Source organism: Phascolarctos cinereus, unplaced genomic scaffold (assembly GCF_003287225.1).
Source record: "Phascolarctos cinereus isolate Bilbo 61053 unplaced genomic scaffold, phaCin_HiC Scaffold_9;HRSCAF=440, whole genome shotgun sequence".
Lineage (NCBI taxonomy): Eukaryota > Metazoa > Chordata > Mammalia > Diprotodontia > Phascolarctidae > Phascolarctos > Phascolarctos cinereus.
The window spans coordinates 130,993,088-131,013,399 of NW_027556402.1; the positions used below are offsets into that span (position 1 = coordinate 130,993,088).

Below are 20,312 nucleotides of genomic sequence, written 5' to 3' on the forward strand. Positions count from 1 at the left end.
ATCAGGATTACACAGGATTTAGCAGCCATCGCTGTAAAAGACAGGAGAGGCATTTCTGATATTCCAGAAGGCAAAGATCTAGGATTACATCCAAGATAACCTATCCAGCAAAAATGCATATTATCCTATGGGAGGAGGGGAAGTAAAGAAAGGACATTTATTGAATTATAACAATGTCAAGTATTCCTAATAAAAAGACCAGAAAATCAAGTACTGTTAAAATAAGACATAATTACAAATAAAACAATAAGATGGATGGTAGAGATTATTCTAATCTATTCAAACACTGAACTAATATACCAAGTCAGAGCTGGTTATCCATGAACTCAAGCCCTTGGGTTGTTGTTGTTATTCAGTTGTTTTCATTCATGCCCCACTCTTTGATGACATTTGGGGTTTTCTTGGCAAAGATATTAGAGTGTTTTTGCCATTTCCTTCTATAGCTCATTTTATAGATGAGGAAACTGAGGAAAACAGTGTTAAATGACTTGCCCAGGGTCACACAGCTAGTAAGAGTCTGAGGTCAGATTTATTCTCAAGAAGATGTGTCTTCCTGACTCCAGGCCTGGAACTTTATCCCGTGTGCCACCTACATGCCCCCAAGTCCATATGCTTCATGATAATCACTTAAAAGTATATCTATTGCTGTTTTAGATCCAAAACAATAGAAGTAGAGGAAAAACTTATAATAGAAGCTTCCCTAGTAGGATCAGGAATTGGGTCCATTGGGACCCAACAACATATGACTCATTGAGACTGTCTGAGGGATATATTCACAATCCTTAACTCATTTTTCTCAGCTACTCCTCAGAGGGCTGTGCTGGGAAGATGTCCCAACTTGAAATCTAAGGGCAAGGAAGCTTGAGATGTAAGTGACGTAGATTGAAAGGAGACCATTTTGCTGTAAAACCTGTGTATCTTAAAGAAATAAAATAGTATTCATATTTCAACTTAGAAAATTAAAAAATGTTTTCTGGTTCATGAAGAAGTCACCTTGTTAAAGTACCAATAATGCAGAAGACCATGAACTTTTGTGAACTAGGGACTTTGATGATGCCAGCTATTTTTTTTTATCTGACATGAAAGCCATGGCATGTACTAACTTTTTGCCAAATTGAGCAAGACCACATTTTGCATAGGACTAACTATGGCTATTTGGATAAAGAATTTAGAAACATTAGTTAAATTGTAACATCCTTATTGGTGATATAAAGGGGAGCTTATGATGGAAAGAACCAAGCAGTTTGTAAAGCAAGAATAACCATGAGGTCTGAGAAATGGGTTTCAGCTCTTTTGCTGCTGCAACTCTGTTGCTTTAGCTGTGGATCCTGTGGGAAGGTCCTGGCATGGCCTATGGAATATAGTCACTGGATAATCTAAAGGCCCTGCTGGATGGGCTCATACACAGGGGCCATGAGGTGACTGTGCTGACACCCTCAGCCACTGTTTTTGTTGATCCTAGTAATTCATCAGGTTTCCATGATGAGCTTTTCCCTGTGGTGACAAATGCAGAGGATTTGACTTCAATTTTTGAAAACTGGATCACACTTTGGAGTTACGAATTGTGAAAGCTTTCAGCATTAGAATGTGGTGCAGCTATGCAAGACTTATTTTTTCAGTATTCAAGGTTGGTAAAACAGCAGTGTGAGAGTGCTGTTTTGAACAAAGACCTTATGAAGACATTGAAGAAAGCCAAGTATGAAGTTGTTATTTCAGATGCTGTGTGTCCTTGTGCTGAGCTCATAGCAGAAATACTTGGAATACCCTTTGCCTATAGTCTACGCTTCAGCATGGGCAATACCATTGAAAGATACTGTGGACGACTCATCTCCCCTCCTTCCTATGTGCCTGTAGTCATCACAATATTGACTGACAAGATGACATTTATGGCGAGTGAAAATTATTTTTTTCTTCATTTACTATGACTTTTGGTTTCAGAATTTTGATGTGAGGGATTGGGATCAGTTTTACAGTGATGTGTTAGGTAAGTCTGTGGACCCTTTATAATTTATATTTCAAACCTGTTCAGCAATTCCCTGACTTTTTATGCATCTCAGTGTGAACAGGAGTTTAATATCATCAAAAAAATCAGGTTTTTAAAAATTTTAATCAGATATGGAAAGTTTTGTGACAAAATGATTCACTTATCCATAAAACATGAAAACTGCTATCTAATAGTAGGCTTAGGTTTGAATCTTTAGTCAAAATGGAAAAGCAGGTTAATAAGCATAATGAATCAATGAACAACTGCGAAAGCATTTATTAAGCGTCTATTACATGAAAACACTGTGCTATGTTCTGGAGTATAAATAGAAAAGCAAGACAGCCCCTTACTCTACAGGAGCATTTTAGTGGGAGAGACAATGCACATGGGAAGTTTCAGTTGTAAGTCCAACAGAGAGGCTTCGTGGTCCTAATGAGATGGAGCAGTGGGGCAAATAGAGCAGAGAAGATAATGTATCCTCCTTAGTATTCTTACTAGTGATACAAAACAAATTCATATCTGATACTGAACAATGTGACAGGACTTTGCTGGTGACAACTGACTTTTTGAGGTCCTTAGTAGCTTGTGGCCATTGAGGAAGGAGGGATAAGAATTCCTGCAGAAGCAGTCACAGGTTAATTATTGTTGTTGAGTCATTTCAGTCTTGACCAAGTCTTTGTGACCTTATTTGGGGTTTTCTTGGCCTAAATACTAGAGTGATTTGCCATTTCCTTCTTCAGTTCATTTTACAGATGAGGAAACTGAGGCAAACAGGTTAATGACTTGCCCAGAGTCACACACCTAGTAAATGTCTGGAACTAGAGTTGAACTCAGTAGAATGAGTCTTTCTCACTTCAGGTCTGTCACCCTATCCACTTGCCATTTGCCTCTCATTGCCAGGTTACATCTCCACAAAGATTGATTTCCTGGACAATGGGGGTGGGAATTGGGCTGGAAGCAGGAGCAGTGGTGTGAGATGCATTACTGCTCCATGAGTTCTTGAGTGTTTCTGTCTGTTGATGGCAATTAAGCTTCCAATAATGTTGATGTTGGAAAGGATGGTGGGGCTCCTTTTCACAAGGGTTGTTCCCCTCAATGAATGATGGGATAGTTGGGGCAAGCAGGCAGGATGGAAGCAGTACCAGTGCTCTCAGAGGAAGAGGATGCTGCTAATCCTGAGTCTCTTGGTCTCAGAGTCCTAGGCTGTCTCCATCATAGGCTAAGGGGAGGTAATGGTCAAGATTGGGGCACTGAGTTTACTTACCTGCCACTCTCTGTCCCTCTCTCAAGGTGCCTTGCTGCTTCGGCTAAGCTGGATTGCCTGCCCTGTCAATGGCATTTGGTTTCCCAAAGTAAAAGTTTTCCTTACTCTAGATGCCATTCCCAGAAGCTGTTTAATCTCGTTAGACATTTTTTTAAAAATTTGGGTTTTTTAATAGACAGTGAAGTAAAGCATGTTTAGTCTTATTTGTGCAGCTGGGACAATACATTTAATCAATATGATTACAAGCCCTGGTGTTTGTCAGTCTCCCTGTTGTGGACAGTCCCCTTCACCTTGACCTAAGCATGTTCACTGCATGGTCATTTGTGCTAGGTCAACTAGCAGTAGTTTGATCTGTGGCATCCAGCAGTTTGAGACCTTCCAGACCTGCCATCCATTCCCCTTTTGCAGAAATAAAATCTGTACCCACTGTGAAAAAAAAAGTGTCAAGGGTGATGGGAGGTGAATTCCTTAACTTTCTTCTAGAAGCTATCTCAGAAGTTGTTTTAGCACCCTGTTCCTTTAAAGAATGAATTAGGGTTAGTCTGAGAATCTGCAAGAAGTAAAAGAAAAGAGGTATTAATCATATTCCCCTCCCCCTCTTACCTCTACATTTAGCAAGAGTCTTCTGAACTAGATCAATAAATTTGTGATAAAATTTCCACTTTTCCAAGGGAAGAAATAAATAGGCCACAAGCAAATAGCCTAACATATCCTAATGCAGTTTAATAAAGAATATTCTTTACAGCTAGAAGACAGTGTACAGAACCAGAAGTAACATGAGATGCTCCTCAGACATGTCTCAGAGTAGCCTTCCATCAGATATCTGGGTACACCAGAGCTTTGTTATCTATGACACGTTATTTGGGAAGAGGGAAAAGTCTAAGATGAATAATGGAGCTGAAACCTTTGGGCAAGTTATTTAACCTATCTGTGCCTCAGTTTCCTTATCTGTAAAATGAGGGCCCTGGACTAGATAATCTTTAATATTCCTTTATGCTCCTATAATTTGATGATAAGACAGAGATAGGAATAGGATGATGTCAATATGGGCTGATCCTTAGAAGAACTTAAGAATTTCCAGAAGGAAAGGCAGAGAAAATCACATAGGCAAAATATTTCTAGAGACAACTCAGAGGGAAAGGGCTAAGATTTCAGGGAAGGTGGCAGCAAAGATTGCATCATACTCCAAAGGGAGCAGAACTGGACGCCAAATAAGAAAACATCCCTCCAATCTCATAAAAGTCTCTGTGATTAAAATCTAAAATATGGACATTCAGATTAACATTGGAATAATAAGATGCACAAGCCAGAGAGAATGGTTGCTGGAGTGAGGGATTGAGAGGAGGTGGCAGGGGAATGACTTCAAAAGCTCCTGGTTCCAAGGAATTTACCCTGATTCCTTCATAAGGTAGTAATCTCTGCTTCTTCTGAACCCTTTAAGCACTAGGTTTAGAACACTAATAAAGTTCTTACCATTTTCGACCTAGTAGATATAAAATACTTTGAATTATGAAAAACAGATTACAAATAGCTTATCCTGTCTTCACAATAATCCTGAGATGTAGATGTTATCATTATCCCCATTTTACAGATGAGAAAACTGAGGCAGACTGATAATTACTTGCCTAGGGTAATACAGCTAGAGCCTGAGGGTTTTTTGAAATCTGCTTTTTCGGGATCTATTACTTAATTCTACTATTAATTAATTCTAGTATTGCTGTTGACAGGCTCACAACAACATCACCAGCAATAGCAAACTTCTCTGCTACTATATTGCAAGTAACAAGAAAAATCAATCAGTTAATAGGCATTACATACCCACAATAAACCTGGCATTGTGGTAACTGCTAAAAAAACAAAGAAAGATTTTTTAAAAAGTCAAAAATTCCCTCCAGTTAACAATCTTACCTGTTAAGGAAGGAGATAACAGGTAAATATATTTATAATAGTCTAGCAGGTAGGCTAAGCTTCTGTTCTTTTCATTCCTATTCATGTCTGCGAAATCACTTTGGATTTTTAAGAAGCCCTTCTTTGGATTTTTATTTTATTTTTATTACAAATAACATCAGGCAGGGACTGAAAATAACAAAGACAGAAAAAGGTTAAAGGTGTCACAGACCTTCAGGTTGATCCAAGTCTTCCATGCAGATGTACAGGAGGACTAGATGTTAACCCTTCTCATTTAACTGTTATTCCTGGTGAAACCTTTTGTCCAGGTTTAGCCCATGCCATTGGGGGCCCCAGTCTTCTTGGTCTATATAGTTTAGCTGACATAGAGTCACCTTGCCAAAGTCATTAGACTTCTAAACCAGAATTGGGATTGGGAATAGCCAAGGTAAATAACCAAACCTACAAAGTGGAAACTTCAAAACTTAATCTAGGGACAATCATACAACAGAGTTAATATTGTGTATATTTGTCTGTCAATTCCAGAAAAGTATACTCTCTCTAATAGTTAACATTTTTATCATCGTTTACCATCCTGGAGCCTTTCGTAAGGTCACAGGAATAATACATAGAAAAGCCAGGATTTTCACCCAGGTTTTCTGAATATATATCCAGTGGTCTTTCCAGAACTCCACTCTGGCTGCTATTGGGACTAACCCCAACATACTTCTGGGATCCTTCCCAAATGACTTTACAGGAGTGTCACAAGAGATGGATCAAATGCCTTTTCTAGCCACTTTCCCATTGCAAGCAGCAGGTGGCACTGTGGAGAGAAAAGGATATTTATATCTTTCCCAAGAAAATCCCAAAAGGGAACACATAGGGCCACAACTCATCCAGGAAACAACAACAAATTCCTTTCTATGCCCTTCTGTCTTCAGAGAGGAGTGAAGTAGAATCCTCCCACACCATGGAAGGTTCTTTACTCATACATACTTGGTTTTGTGTGGAGTTTTCCCTCGGGTCACACTCTTTTCCCTTACCTCTCTACCTGTATTCAGAATAGAAATTGCCTTGAGTTTAGATCAGACCTGTGCAACGTGGCAGTAGATAGGGGCCAAAATTAAACAGGCTAAACTTCTTCAGGTAGCAGAGAAGTTCTTCGCAGCTCACTTTCCAAATAGAAGTATAATAAACCATATTTTAAAAAGGGAAATTTCAATTAATATCAATTAATTACACTTATTACTTATAACTTTTGTCATGAAATCAAATTAATGTTAAAAAATTACTTTCCTAAACAGAAGAAGTTTTAATAAATTTTTCAGTCAGCTCATCATAGATGTGCTCTAACCAGTGCAGTGAAGCAATCTATTTTTTTCCTAGACACTATATTCAATATTTACAAGCTGCATGACAAAAACACTTCATTTCCCTAAACCTGTTTCTTAATCTACAAAATGAGGATAATGCTTACACTATTATACCCTTTAATACAGGCAGGGGAGTTGTAAGGAAAATGATGTGTAAACTTCAAGGTGCTATGTAAACACATACATACATATGCCTATATATGTACACAAATGCATACGTACATATACATATTCATACACACACACACACACACACACACACACACACACACACACACACACAGAGTGTCCTAAAAGTCTTAGAGCACATTTAACCACTAACGCTCAAAGTTTTTGGAAGACCTTGCATGCTGTCACTGTTGCTGTTGTTCAGATCTGGGATTCCATCAGAGTTGGAAGCTCTCTGATAGTGAAACTCCTACTGGTGCGCATAGACAAGTTGTCTGTAACTTCTAGTCTTAGAGAGCTGTCTGTGGCATATGGAGGTTAAAAACCTTACCCAGGGTCATATAGTCAGAATGTGTCAGAGGCAGGACTGACTCCAACACCTGTACACAGGCTTTAATTATAATTATTATTCATTTGCAGTAAATATTTGAACCCTGGTCATACTGGTGCTACACTCATGGTTTTATTCCTGCCTCAGTAAATGCTCCTCCTCTGACTCTTCTAAGTTTGGGTACCTTAGCTGAAATTTCCCCAAACTCTGTCCTTGGCAATTTTTCTTTTTCTCTGTGTTCTTTCCTTGGATTGAAACTTCGTCATTTCCGTTATATAGATGACTCCCAAGCTGATATATCCAGCCCTGATCTAACCTATCTATGGAACTTCATTCTTGTAGTTTCAGTTACCTCAGTAGTTCCACCTCATTATTCCTGTAGGCACTGAAACTCACCATTTCTAAAAACTGAGCTCTCCCTCATTTGGAAAAGGACAACTGGGAAGGTCATAGCTTTACTTCTACTATTTACTTACTGTGTGAACTTGAACAAGTCACATTATCTGTGCCTCAGTGTCTTTATGTTTGAAATCTGGGAGTTAAACTAAAGGACCTCTAAAGTCTCTGATACTTCTCATTCTGTGGTATTGTGATTCTCAATTACTTATCATTCTTTTTATTTTTCAAGTAAGTTTGTTTTATTATTAGTTTGTCCCTCCCATTTCTCCCATTTCCACACCCATCCTGAGAAATTTCCTTAACATGTACTTATAGAGTCAGAAAAAAGAAATCTGCACATTAGCCATGTCCAAAACTGTATGTTTCTTTCTTCATTTCAAGTTTGTCACCTGTTCGTCAGGAGGTAAGAGATGTTTTCATCTTCATTCTTTCGCACTTGTTGCATTGATCATAGCTCTAAAATCTTTCACAATTATCTTTCTCTAGAATGTAATCATCATACAGATTATTCTTTCTTCACTATGAATCAGTTCATAGAGGTCTTCCCAGTTTCCTCTGAAATTTTCCATTTCAAAATATCTTTATAAAAAATAATTATTTATGTTTAACATGCTTTTAAAAAAATATTCTGAATTCCCTCCCTCCTTTTGAATTCTTCCCACCCATTGTAAAGGAAGAAACATGATATAAAGTATATATCTGAAATCATGCACATCATATTTCCATATTAGCCATGTTGATAAAAGGAAGAAAGAAAGAAAGAAAGAAAGAAAGAAAGAAAGAAAGAAAGAAAGAAAGAAAGAAAGAAAGAAAGAAAGAAGAAGAAGAAAGAAAGAAAGAAAGAAAGAAAGAAAGAAAGAAAATAAAAAGATATTGAAAAATTGTGCTTCAATCTGCATTGAGCTCCATCAGTTCTCTCTCTGGAGTCGCTTAGTATTTTTCATGATAAGTCCTTCAGAATTGTCTTAGATCATTGCATTAATCAGAATAGCTAAATCATTCAAAGTTAATCATCATACAATATTGCTGTTACTGTGTACAATGTTCTTCTGGTTCTGCTTACTTCAGTTTGCATCGGTTCATACAAGTCTTCCCAGTTTTTTCTGAAGCCATTCTTCTCATCATTTCATACAGCACAATAGTATTCCATCACAATTACACACCAAACTTATTCAGCCATTCTCCAATTCCTGGTCATCCCCTTGATTTCCAACACTTTGCCACCACAAAAAGAGCTGCTAAAAATATGTACATATAGGCTCTTTTCTTTTTTCATTGACCTCTTTGGGATACTCTCCTGGTAGTGATATTGCTGGATCAGTGGGCACGTACAATTACATAGACCCTTGGGGATAGTTCCAAACTGTTCTCTAGAGTGGTTGGATCAGTTTGCAATTCTATCAATAGTTCATTAGTGTCCCAATTTTTCCATATCCCCTCCAACATTTATTACTTATCTTTTCTGTCATGTTAGCCAAGGACAACTAGGTGGCATAGAGGATACAATGCTGAGCATGGAATCAGGAATACTCATCTTCATGAGTTCAAATCTGGCCTCATTGTACTCCCTAGCTGTGTGATCCTTGGTAAGACACTTAACTCTCTTTGCCACAGTTTCCTCATCTGTCAAATGAGTTGGAGAAGGCAATGGCAAACCACCCTAGTATCTTTGTCAAGAAAACCCCAAGTTGGAGCCTTTCCTAAGGTCACAGGAATAGTACCTGGAAGAGAGAGTATTTTGACCCACATTCTCTGACTATGTATCTAGTGGTCTTTCCAGGACTCCACTCTAGCTGCTGTTGGGACTAACACTGACTTGAACATGGTCACTCTGAAGCCCTTACATTTCCTCTATCCAGAGTTATCTGGCCTTCCACTAAAACCCCACAACATTTGTGTATATATGCACCACATGGCCACAGAAAAATTCTTAATTTATTCAGTTCCTTATATGTCTTGAAAACTTCATTAGAGAAATGATGCAAATGTTTTTCTCCAAGGATATTTCTCTTCTAATCTTAGCTACATTGGATTTGGTTGTGGAAAATCTTTTGAATTTTATATAATTAAAATTGTCAATGTAGTCTTCTTTGATCCTTTCTATCCCTTGTTTATATCTTCCAAAGAAACTTACATTTTTTTTAATCTATGGCAGGAGAAACCTTGTTACAAAAAAGTTTAACTGGTGTTTTTGTTTTACCAAATTAACTGCTTTGGGAAGATTAAACAAAAAAAAAAAAGCAATAGGGGGCAGGTAGGTGGCACAATGGATAAAGTACTGGCCCTGAAGTCAGTAGAACCTGAGGTCAAATCTGTCCTCAGACCAAACACTTGACACTTACCAGCTGTGTGACCGTAAGCAACTCATTTAACACTAATTGCCAGGGGAAAAAAAAAAAGCACACACACATCATGACGTGGACCATTCTTTATGCCTGTCAGTTAATTTTTAGTAAATGTGTAATCTTTAGTTTACTTATTGATGCCCTTTTAGTAGTAAAGAAGGCAAATTATTGTAGATAAAAATATAGAAACAAGCAGGTGTCATGTCCAAAAATGGGATTCTGGGCTGCTGCTGCTACAACTCTTTTTTTAACCTCCTTCTCTTCTAATTGTTACTATGTTAGATTTGTTCATTAAAAAAAACTTTATAATTGTATAGAATCAAAAAAAACTCTTTTATCTTGTGGGTACCATAAGTATATTGACAAACTAGAGAGTGATCAGGAGAAGGAAACCAGGATGGTGAAGAGCCTTGGGTCCTTAACACTTAAGGATCAGTTAAAGTGACTAAGCATGTTTGTGCTAGAGCAAAGGAGATGGCAGTCAGGGATGGGGAAGCAGGGAGAATATGAGCTTTGTGGAAGTATTTGAGAGGCTAACATGGATGAGGGATTAGACACTATTTTCTGTTTGAAAGTAGAGAGAAGTGAGAGAACCAATGGGTGGAAATTACAAGGAGGAAAATTGAGGCTTGGTGTCAGGAGAAGCTTCCTGACAATTAGAGCTGCCCCAAACTTGATAACCAGCCTTAAGAGGTAGAGGATTCTGTTCCTGCTGCTCTGGTTAAGCCACTTCCTGCACTTCTTTTCTCCCCTGCCCACTGCTCCCTGGGAACAGTCCCTTCCCTTTAAATCGCCCTTCTCGTGGACTCCTGCCACCACTCATAAATCCTTTCTGCGTGCAGCAAAAGAAATTGTCTCTAAAGAAGAAATTCAAAAATTTGAGAAATGTGAGATTGATTTCCATGGAAACCTCATCATCCTCTGATGACAGTTGTGACACTTTTGCTTCTGATGATTTTGCAAACAGCAAGACCAAATTCAGGTCAGATATCAGTGAAGAACTGGCAAATATTTTTTTTCTTAATTTATTTATATTTGGTTTTCAACATTTACTTCCACAATATTTTGAGTTCCAAATTTTCACGCTTCTTGCCCCTCCCCCACCCCAAGATGGCATGCATTCTGAATATACCTTCCCCTAGTCTGCCCTCCCTTCTATTTCTCCCCTGCTTCTCTTATCCCCTTCCCCTTCTACTTCCCTATAGGGCAGAACAGATTTCTGAACCCCATTTCCTGTATTTCTTCTTTCACAGTTGCATGTGAAAACATTTTTTTAAACATGTGTTTTTAAAACTTTGGGCTCCAAATTTTCTCCCTTCCTCCCTCCCCACTCACCCTCACTGAAAAGGCAAGCAACTTGATGTAGATTATACATGTGCAGTCATGCAAAACACTTCCATAGTAGTCATGTTGTGAAAAACTAACTCTATTTCCCTTAATCTTATCTGCCACCCCCATTTATTCTATTCTTTCTTTTGACCCTGCCCCTCCTCAGAAGTGTTTGCTTCTGATTACCCTCTTTACCAATCTGCCCTCCTCTGTATCATTCCCCTGCTCTCTTGTCCCCTTCTCCCCTTATTTTCCTGTAGAGGAAGACAGATTTCCATACCCAGTTGAGTGTGTATGTTATTCCCTCCTTAAGTCAAATCCTATGAGAATAAGATTCACTCATTACCTTTCACCTTCCCCTATTTCCCCTCCACTGAAAGAGCTTTTTGTTTTCTGGGTTTTTTTGTGAGATAATTTACCCAATTCTACCTCTCCCTTTCTCCTCCCAGTATAATCCTCTCTCACCCCTTAATTTTATTCTCCAGATATGACCTTCATTTACAACTCACCCTGTGCTCTCTAGCTATGCATCTATCTATGTATCTACCTATCTATCTACCCATGTATATCTATATATATCTACATACATACATATAATTTTTTCCCTCCAACTACCCTAATACTGACAAAGGTCTCATGAGTTATAAATATCATCTTTCCATGCAGGAATGTAAACAGTTCAGCCTTAATAAGTCTCTTATGATTTCCCTTTCCTGTTTCCCTCTTTATATTCCACTTGAGTCTTGCATTTGAAAGTCAAATTTTCTATTCAGCTCTGGTCTTCTCATCAAGAATGCTTGAAAGTCCTCTGTTTCACTGAATGACCATTTTTTCCCCTGAAGGATTATACTCAGTTTTGCTGGGTAGGTGATTCTTGGTTGTAATCCTATCTCCTTTGCCCTCCAGAATATTATATTCCATGCCCTCCAGTCCCTTAATGTAGAAGCTGCCAAATCTTGTGTTATCCTGATTGTGTTTCCACAATACTTGAATTGTTTGTTTTTGGCTGCTTGTAATATTTTCTCCTTGAACTGGGAACTCTGGAATTTGGCTACAATATTCATAGGAGTTTTCCTTTGGGGATCTCTTTCAAGAGGAGCTCAATGGATGTTTTCAATTTCTACTTTCCCCTCTGGTTCTAAAATATCAGGGCAGTTTTCCTTGATAATTTCTTGAAAGATGATATCTAGGCTGTTTTTTTAATCATAGCTTTCAGGTAGTCCCATAGTTTTTAGATTATCTCTCCTGGTTCTATTTTATAAGTCAGTTGTTTTTGCAATGGCATATTTCCCATTGTTTTCTAATGTTTCATTCTTTTGGATTTGTTTTACACTGTCTTGATTTCTCATAAATTCACAACCTTCCAAATACTCTCTTCTAATTTTTAAGGAAGCATTTCTTCAGTAAGCTTTTGGACTTCATTTTCCATTTGGTCACTTTTGAATTTTAGGGCATTCTTGTCCTCATTGACGTTTTGGACGTTTTTTGCCATTTGGGTTAAGCTATTTTTTAAGGTGTCATTTTCTCAGTGTTTTTTGGGGGCCTCAGTCTGCAGGCCAGAAAATCAGAAAGCAGCCGCTGGCCCAGGGCCGAGATTGGGGAATGGCGCTGGGACCCAAGCTACTCTCTCACTGCAGAAACAGACTTTTCCCACTTACCTTCTAAGTTATCTTTGGTGTTTGTGGGTTGAGAAGTCTGGACACAACCATCAGTCAATGCCCGTGATTCAGTCCTCTGAGGACTGCTCCAGGTTTGCTGCTGCCTGCACACCCACACCAAACTGCACTCCTCTCTCACCTCGGCGCAATATATCTTAATGTCAAAGTCCAGAGGAATGTTTCTGAGTAGGAAATGGAGATTCCAGGAAGAGTTTTCCATCTCTACCCTCTCCAGACTGAGGGCCCCTAGAGGATGGAGGGTACTGATGAGACCTAAGTTTCAGAGTTTAATTGATAACGCAGGATGAGATTCCCGGGTCATAATGGTGAAATCCAAGGGAGTGCAGCCAGGTGGGAAATGAAGTCCCCCTCTACTCCTTTCTTCTTCTCTCAGATTATTATAGGAAAAATAAAAGAAGAAGAACTGAAAGTTGGGACAAGTCTGAACCCAAAGGGGAGTTCTTTGATAGAAACATCTTTCTCCTTCTGGGAATTGTTAATAGAAGCAACACAAGTATTGTAGATATTTTGAGAATAAGACATTAAATTTCGCTGCTGCTGCGTTTGATGATTGTCTTTGTTAGCTGAAATTGGTCTTTCAATTTAGACAAAGAATTTCGTTCTACATGTGGATGAAGGTCATGTTCGCTGATAACCTAGGCAAAAATTATCAGAGATAGGACTTTCTATTCTACCACTTTTATCCAGATGCTGCAGATCTACAAATTCTTAGTGTTATCATACTTCCCTGTACCATCCAGAGACATAAGGTGGTTATCAGAATGGTTCAGTCAAATTCTTTTTTTTTCTTTACTAGCCAGTGGGGTTAAGTGACTTGCACAAGGCCACAGAGCAAGTGAGTCTTATGTGTATGAGGCCAGATTTGAACTCACGTCCTCTTGACTCCCCTGTGCTCTACCCACTGGCCCCCTAGCTGCCCTTGAGTCAAATTCTTGAAGTGGTTGTTTGTAGGCACGCATTAGTAGAATGTCTTTGTCAGACTCCTTGTCATTTCATAGTACTAAAAACATCACCTCAGCTCTTTAGTCATGCAACCCAAAAGGAGCTCTCCATAGAATGCCTTCAGAGTAGTGGTAAAGCCAGTGGAAAAAGAAATATGAACTAGTGTGAATATTTCCAACAACATGAGAGACAGTTACAGACACCACCTCATGCCTAAGTGAGGCCAGATGCCATTTGAGATCATTGAAAAGTATCTGAAAGCTCAGTAACACAATGCCAAATGGCAGGAATTCCTGCCAGAATATCAAGTCCTGCTAGAAGAGGCTGTTCCCAGTTCTCTTAGTCACTGAACCTGTCATATGCCATGTTACAGTCAGTTGTCATGAACCCAAGACCCTGTGCACCTAGATATGCACTGGGAAGAACATCAGACCTGGTCTGAAAAGTCACAAGGATTGGAGAGGATGAGGGACATCTTCCAACAGGAGCTCCTCAAGTAGAATCAGAAGTTGGACTCCTTCAGGTCCCAACCAAAGGAACTGAACAAGATGAGCTGAGGAATGTACTGGTGTCAAGTTATTAGGAGACACCCTGTTTTCTAGAGCTAAGGCCGAGCAGACAAGCTGTGCCCTAAGCTTGGCAGAACAACAATCCTTTGCACTCCCTCTCTGGAGGATCTCACTCTGATGAAATCATATATTTCTTGTCTTGCTTTGACCAGCACCAGCTGTTCTCTAAGCTTGGACTAGTTCTGATCATGCAGCCCTGCTGTGAATCAACCTTGTCACATTGTTGTCTTTACCCCTCATTGTCACGGCTAAAGTTCACTGTACAACCATTGGTATAAGTACTGAGATCTCTCCACTTTGCCTCATGGCCCTCCCAACTAACTCACTTTAAAATTATACTTTTCTTAGATCCTGACTCTCCTTTCTTTAGCCTGCTCTCTTCAGCTCCAGCCATCCACAGGTTGGAAATGGTTCTGGTACAGTTGACACTCGGGATTATTGCTTCAATTTTCACAGTTACTTCTGGGAGGACAATGCTGATAAGACAGCTCATCCTGAAATCTAATGGCAATGACGTTTACGATACATTTCAGAATAAAATCTGCATGCCTTTAAAGAAGACAACAGTGTTAATATTTCAATAATGTTAATACTTATATCCATAGCAAATTAAACATTCTTAAATACCAATAAACCAATAAAACCAATAAACAACAGGAACATTAAATTTTGTACAGACTGGGGCCTTTGCTACCAGCTAAATATCCTCCATTGACATTTTTTTGCAATTTTGAAAAATTTGTTTATTTTTATTTTTCAACATTCACTGCTATAAGGTTTTAAGTTCTAAGTGTTTTTCCCCTCTCTCTCGCTTCCCCCTTCCCAAGACAGCATGCAATCTGATATAGGTTATGCGTGTAGCAATCATATTAAATATATTTCCATATTAGTCATGCTCCATTAATACTAAATCTATGCTATCTATTGACTCTTTGCCTAGTGAAGGCTTCCTTATGCAGTTTTATAAAACTCAAACCTCCTTTTTTGGAAAAGAAATTTAGATACATCAGTTCAATTTTAACCTTTTTATTAATTCTTTGGTGATATAAAGAGGAACTCATGATGGGAAAGAACCGAGTAGTTTGTAAAGCAGGAATAACCATGAGGTCTGAGAAATGGGTTTCAGCACTTTTGCTGCTGCAGCTCTGTTGCTTTAGCTGTGGATCCTGTGGGAAGGTCCTGGCATGGCCTATGGAGTATAGTCACTGGCTGAATCTAAAGGTCCTGCTGGATGGGCTCATACAGAGGGGCCATGAGTGACTGTGCTGGTACCCTCAGCCACTGTTTTTGTTGATCCTGGTAATTCATCACTTTTCCATGTTGAGGTTTTTCCTGTGATGACAAATCCAGAGGATTTGGCTTTACTTTTCAAAAAATGGATCACATTTTCTATTTATGAGCTGCCAAAACTTTCACCATTTGAGTATGGTGCAGCCCTGCAACAACTGTTTTTGAATTATTCAAGCCAGGTAAAGCAGCTGTGTGAGAGCGCTGTTCTGAACAAAGACCTTATGAGGACATTGAAGGATGCTAGATGTGAAGTTGTTATTTCAGATGCTCTATGGCCTTGTGGTGAGCTCATGGCAGAGATACTTGGAATACCCTTTGCCTATAGTCTACGCATAAGCTTGGGCAATACGATTGAAAGATAACGTGGAAGACTCCCATCCCCTCCTTCCTATGTGCCTGTACCCCTGACAGAATTGACTGACAAGACAACATTTATGGAGCAGGTGAAATATAATCTTTTCTTCATTTACTTTGACATTTGGCTTCAGAATTTTGATATGAAGGAATGGGATCAGTTTTACAGTGATATGTTAGGTAAGTCTCTGGACCCTTCATGGTTTTCATGTTGAACCTGTTCAGTGATTCCTGGACATCCTTATTTATGTCAACATGAATGGGCAGGAGTTTAGTGTCCTGTAAAAATCAGTTGTTTGGTTTTTTTTTAATTGCAATCAGATATTGAATGTTTTTGGCAAAATGATTCACTTACCCATAAAACATGAAAACTGCCATCTACTGGTTGCTAAATAGGCTTAAGTTTGAATCTTTAGTCAAGACATCAGGAGAGACAATGCACATGGGAAGTTTCAGTTGTAAGTCCAAAAGAGAGGCCTTATGTCCTAGTCAGATGTAGATGTGGCCATTGAGGAGGCAGTGATTATAGCTCCTATAGAAGAAGGCACTAGATTTCTTGTTCTTGTTGATGCTGAGTTAACCACTGAGAAGTTAATTAAGGGATTTAAACAGAGCTTAAATGACTTATGTAAGTTCTCTAGAAACTTGGCACTCTATCTGGGTATAAGTCTGCCTGTAAAAAAAAGGCTTGTAATTTCATGTTTCATGCCAGTAGAAGAAGGAAATATTAGAGAATGTTAGAGCAGAATAGGCTTGATAGATAGATGGATAGATAGATAGATAGATACATGTAAATACATGTGTATATATATATATATATACCATAGATAGTTATGTTTCCATATAATTTTTTTCTTTGTAATCTCACGTATTTTATTTTTGGTTTGAATACATTGTTCTCAGATGGGGGCCATAGATTTCACCAGACTGGCAAAGGGGCCCATGACACAAAAAGGTTAAGACCCTTGGTCTTGTGTTATTTACGCAGGTTCCTTGAAAAGAGAGGAATGAGAAATGAAAGATGCACAAGCCAGAGAGAATGGTTGGTGGAGTGAGGGATTGAGAGGAGGTGGCAGGGGAATGACTTCAAAAGCTCCTGTTTCCAATGAATTTACCCTGATTCCCCCATAAGAAGTAATCTCTGCTTCTTCTGAACCCTTTAAGCACCAGGTTTAGAACACTAATAAAGCTCTTATCATTTTGACCTAGTAGACATAAAGTACTTAGAAGTATGAAAAATAGACTACAAATAGGTTATTCTGTGTTCACAATAATCCTGAGATGTAAATGTTATCAATATCCATTTTACAGATGAGAAAACAGAGGCAGACTGATAATTACTTGCCTAGGGTAATACAGCTAGAGCCTGAAGGTTTTTTGAAATCTGCTCATCCTGGATCTAGGTCCATTAATTGTATTACTACTTTTGATAGGCTCACAACAACATCAGCAATAGCAAACTTCTCTGCTACTATATTGCAAGTAACAAGAAAAATCAATTAGTTAATACGCATTTATTATATACCCACAATGAACCTGGCATTGTGGTAACTGCTAAAGAAACAGAAAGATTTTTTCAAAAAGTAAAAAATTCCCTCCAGTTAAGAATCTTACATGTTAAGGCAGAAGATAACATGTAAATATATTTATAATAGTCTAGCAGGTCGGCTCAGCTTCTGTTCTTTTCATTCCTATTCACATCTCTGAAAACACTTTGGATTTTCGAGAAGCCCTTCTTTGGACTTTTATTATGTTTTTATTACAAATAATATCAGGCTGGGATTGAAAACAACAAAGACAGAAAAAGGTTAAAGGTGTCACAGACCTTCAGGTTCATCCAAGTCTTCCATGCAGATGTACAGGAGGACTAGATGTTAATCCTTCTCATTTTACTGTTATTCCAGTGAAGCCTTTTGTCCAGATTTAGCCCATGCCATTAGGGTCCCCTGTCTTCCTGATCTATACAGTTTGACTGAGACATAGTCACCTTGCCAAGGTTATTAGATTTCTAAACCAGAATTGGGATTGGGATTAGCCAAGGTAAAATAAATACACATAGTAAGTACAAAGTTCAAAAACTAATCTAGTGAGAATCACATAACAGAGTTAATGTTGTGCTCATAGTTGTCTATCAATTCCACAAAAGTATATTCTCTCTAATAGTTAACATTTTTATCATCCTTTACCATCCTGGAGCCTTTTGTAAGGCAACAGGAATAATATATAGCAAACCCAGGATGTTGACCCAGGTCCTCTGACTATATCCAGTGGTTTTTCAGGAACTCTACTCTGGCTGCTATAGGGAATAACTTGTTGCATTGATCATAGTTCTAAAATCTTTCAAAGTTATCTTTCCCACTTGCATGTGAAAACATTTTTTTTAAACATGTGTTTTTAAAACTTTGGGTTCCAAATTTTCTCCCTTCCTCCCTCCCCAACCGCCCTCATTGAAAAGGCAAGCAACTCAATATAGGTTATACATGTGCAGTTATGCAAAACACTTCCATAATAGTCATGTTGTGAAAAACTATCTGTATTTCCCTTAATCCTATCTGCCCCCCTCATTTATTCTCTTCTTTCTTTTGACGCTTTCCTCCTCAGAAGTGTTTGCTTCTGATTACTCCCCTTTCTCAATCTGCCCTCCTATCTTGTCCCCTTCTCCTCCTATTTTCCTGTAGAATAAGAAGTCCATACCCAATTGAGTGTGTATGTTATTCCCTCCATAAGTCAAATCCTATGAGAATAAGAATCACTCATTACCTCTCACCTTCTGCTGTTTCCCCTCCACCGTAAGAGCCTTTTCAGTTTTTTTTTGTGAGATAATTTACCCTGTTCTACCTCTCCTTTCCATCTTCTCCCTGTATACTCCTCTCTCACCTCATAATTTTATTCTCCAGGTATGACCCCTTCATCTACCACTCATCCTGTGCCCTCTATGTACCTCTCTATCTATCTGTCTATCTACGTATATATATCTATATCTATGTACATACATATAATTTTTTCCCTCCAACCACCCTAATACTGACAAAGGTCTCATGAGTTATAAATGTTATCTTTCCATGCAGGAATGTAAACAGTTCAGCATAAGTCTCTTATGATTTCTCTTTCCTGTTTACCTCTTCATGTTCCACTTCAGTCTTGTATTTGAAAGTGAAATTTTCTATTCAGTTCTGGTCTTCTCATCAAGAATACTTGAAAGTGCTATGTTTCACCAAATGACATTTTTTCCTCTGAAGGATTATACTCCGTTTTGCTGGGTAGGTGATTCTTGGTTGTAATCCTATCTCCTTTGCCCTCCAGAATATTGTATTCCATGCCCTTCAGTCCCTTAATGTAGAAGCTGCTAAATCTGGTGTTATCCTGATTATGTTTCCACAATACTTGAATTGTTTCTTTCTAGCTTCTTGTAATATTTTCTCCTTCACCTGGGAACTCTGGAATTTGTCTACAGTATTCCTAGGAGTATTCCTTTGGGGATCTCTTTTAGGAGGATACTGGTGTATGCTTTCAATTTCTATTTTGCCCTCTGGTTCTAAAATATTGGGGCAGTTTTCCTTGATAATTTTTTGAAAGATGATATCCAGGATGGTTTTTTTTTTGATCATAGCTTTCAGATAGTCCATTAATTTTTAAATTATCTCTCCTGCAGCTGTTTTCCAGGTTAGCGGTTTTTCCAAAGAGATACTTCACATTGTTTTCTAATTTTTCATTTATTTGGATTTGTTTTACAGTGTCTTGATTTCTCATAAAGTCACTATCTTCCAATTGCTCTATTCCAATTTTTTAGGAAGTATTTTCTTAAGTAAGCTTTTGGACGTCCTTTTCCATTTGGCCAATTTTGCATTTTAGGGCATTCTTCTCCTCATTGACATTTTGGACCTTTTTTGCCATTTGGCTTAGGCTATTTTTTAAGGTGTTATTTTCTTCAATTTTTTTGGGGGTGTTTCCTTTAGCGAGCTGTTGACTTGTTTTTCATGATTTTCTTGCATCACTCTCATTTCTCTTCCCAGTTTTTCCTCTACTTCTCTTACTTGCTTCTCAAACTCCTTTTTGAGCTCTTCCAAGGCCTAGGACTGATTGACATTTTTCTTGGAGGCTTTGGTTGTAGAAGCTTTGACTTTGTTGTCTTCTTCTGGTTGTATGTTTTGATCTTCTTTCTTACCAAAAAAAGTTTATGGTCTGACACTTCTTTCCAGGTTTGCTCAAGATCTCACCCAATGATTGAGTTATAAACTCTTTAGTAAGGTAGAGGTCTGCTTCCAATGTGGAGAATGTACTGTTCCAGGCTTTGGGGGTTGTACAGCTGTTTTCAGAGATATTTCTAGGGACCTGTAAATTTTCAGTTCTTCCAAGGTGGTATGTATGATAAGGGGCAAGGTGTTTACTGCTTTCCTG

At 38.4% G+C, this 20,312-nt stretch overlaps 1 protein-coding gene across 6 annotated transcripts in view; it reads left to right on the forward strand.

Moving 5' to 3' along the window:
- Window positions 1-20,312, forward strand: part of LOC110199265 (UDP-glucuronosyltransferase 2A1-like) — a 319,475-nt gene that overhangs the window by 191,590 nt on the left and 107,573 nt on the right. The window contains exon 1 of one of the 6 annotated variants that reach the window (XM_078148751.1): window positions 1,947-1,984. The exons of the other annotated variants lie outside the window; for them this stretch is intronic. The gene's annotated coding sequence lies outside the window, so the exon portion shown is untranslated. Of the gene's footprint in view, window positions 1-1,946; window positions 1,985-20,312 lie in introns of those variants that run through there. 6 annotated transcript variants of the gene reach the window in all.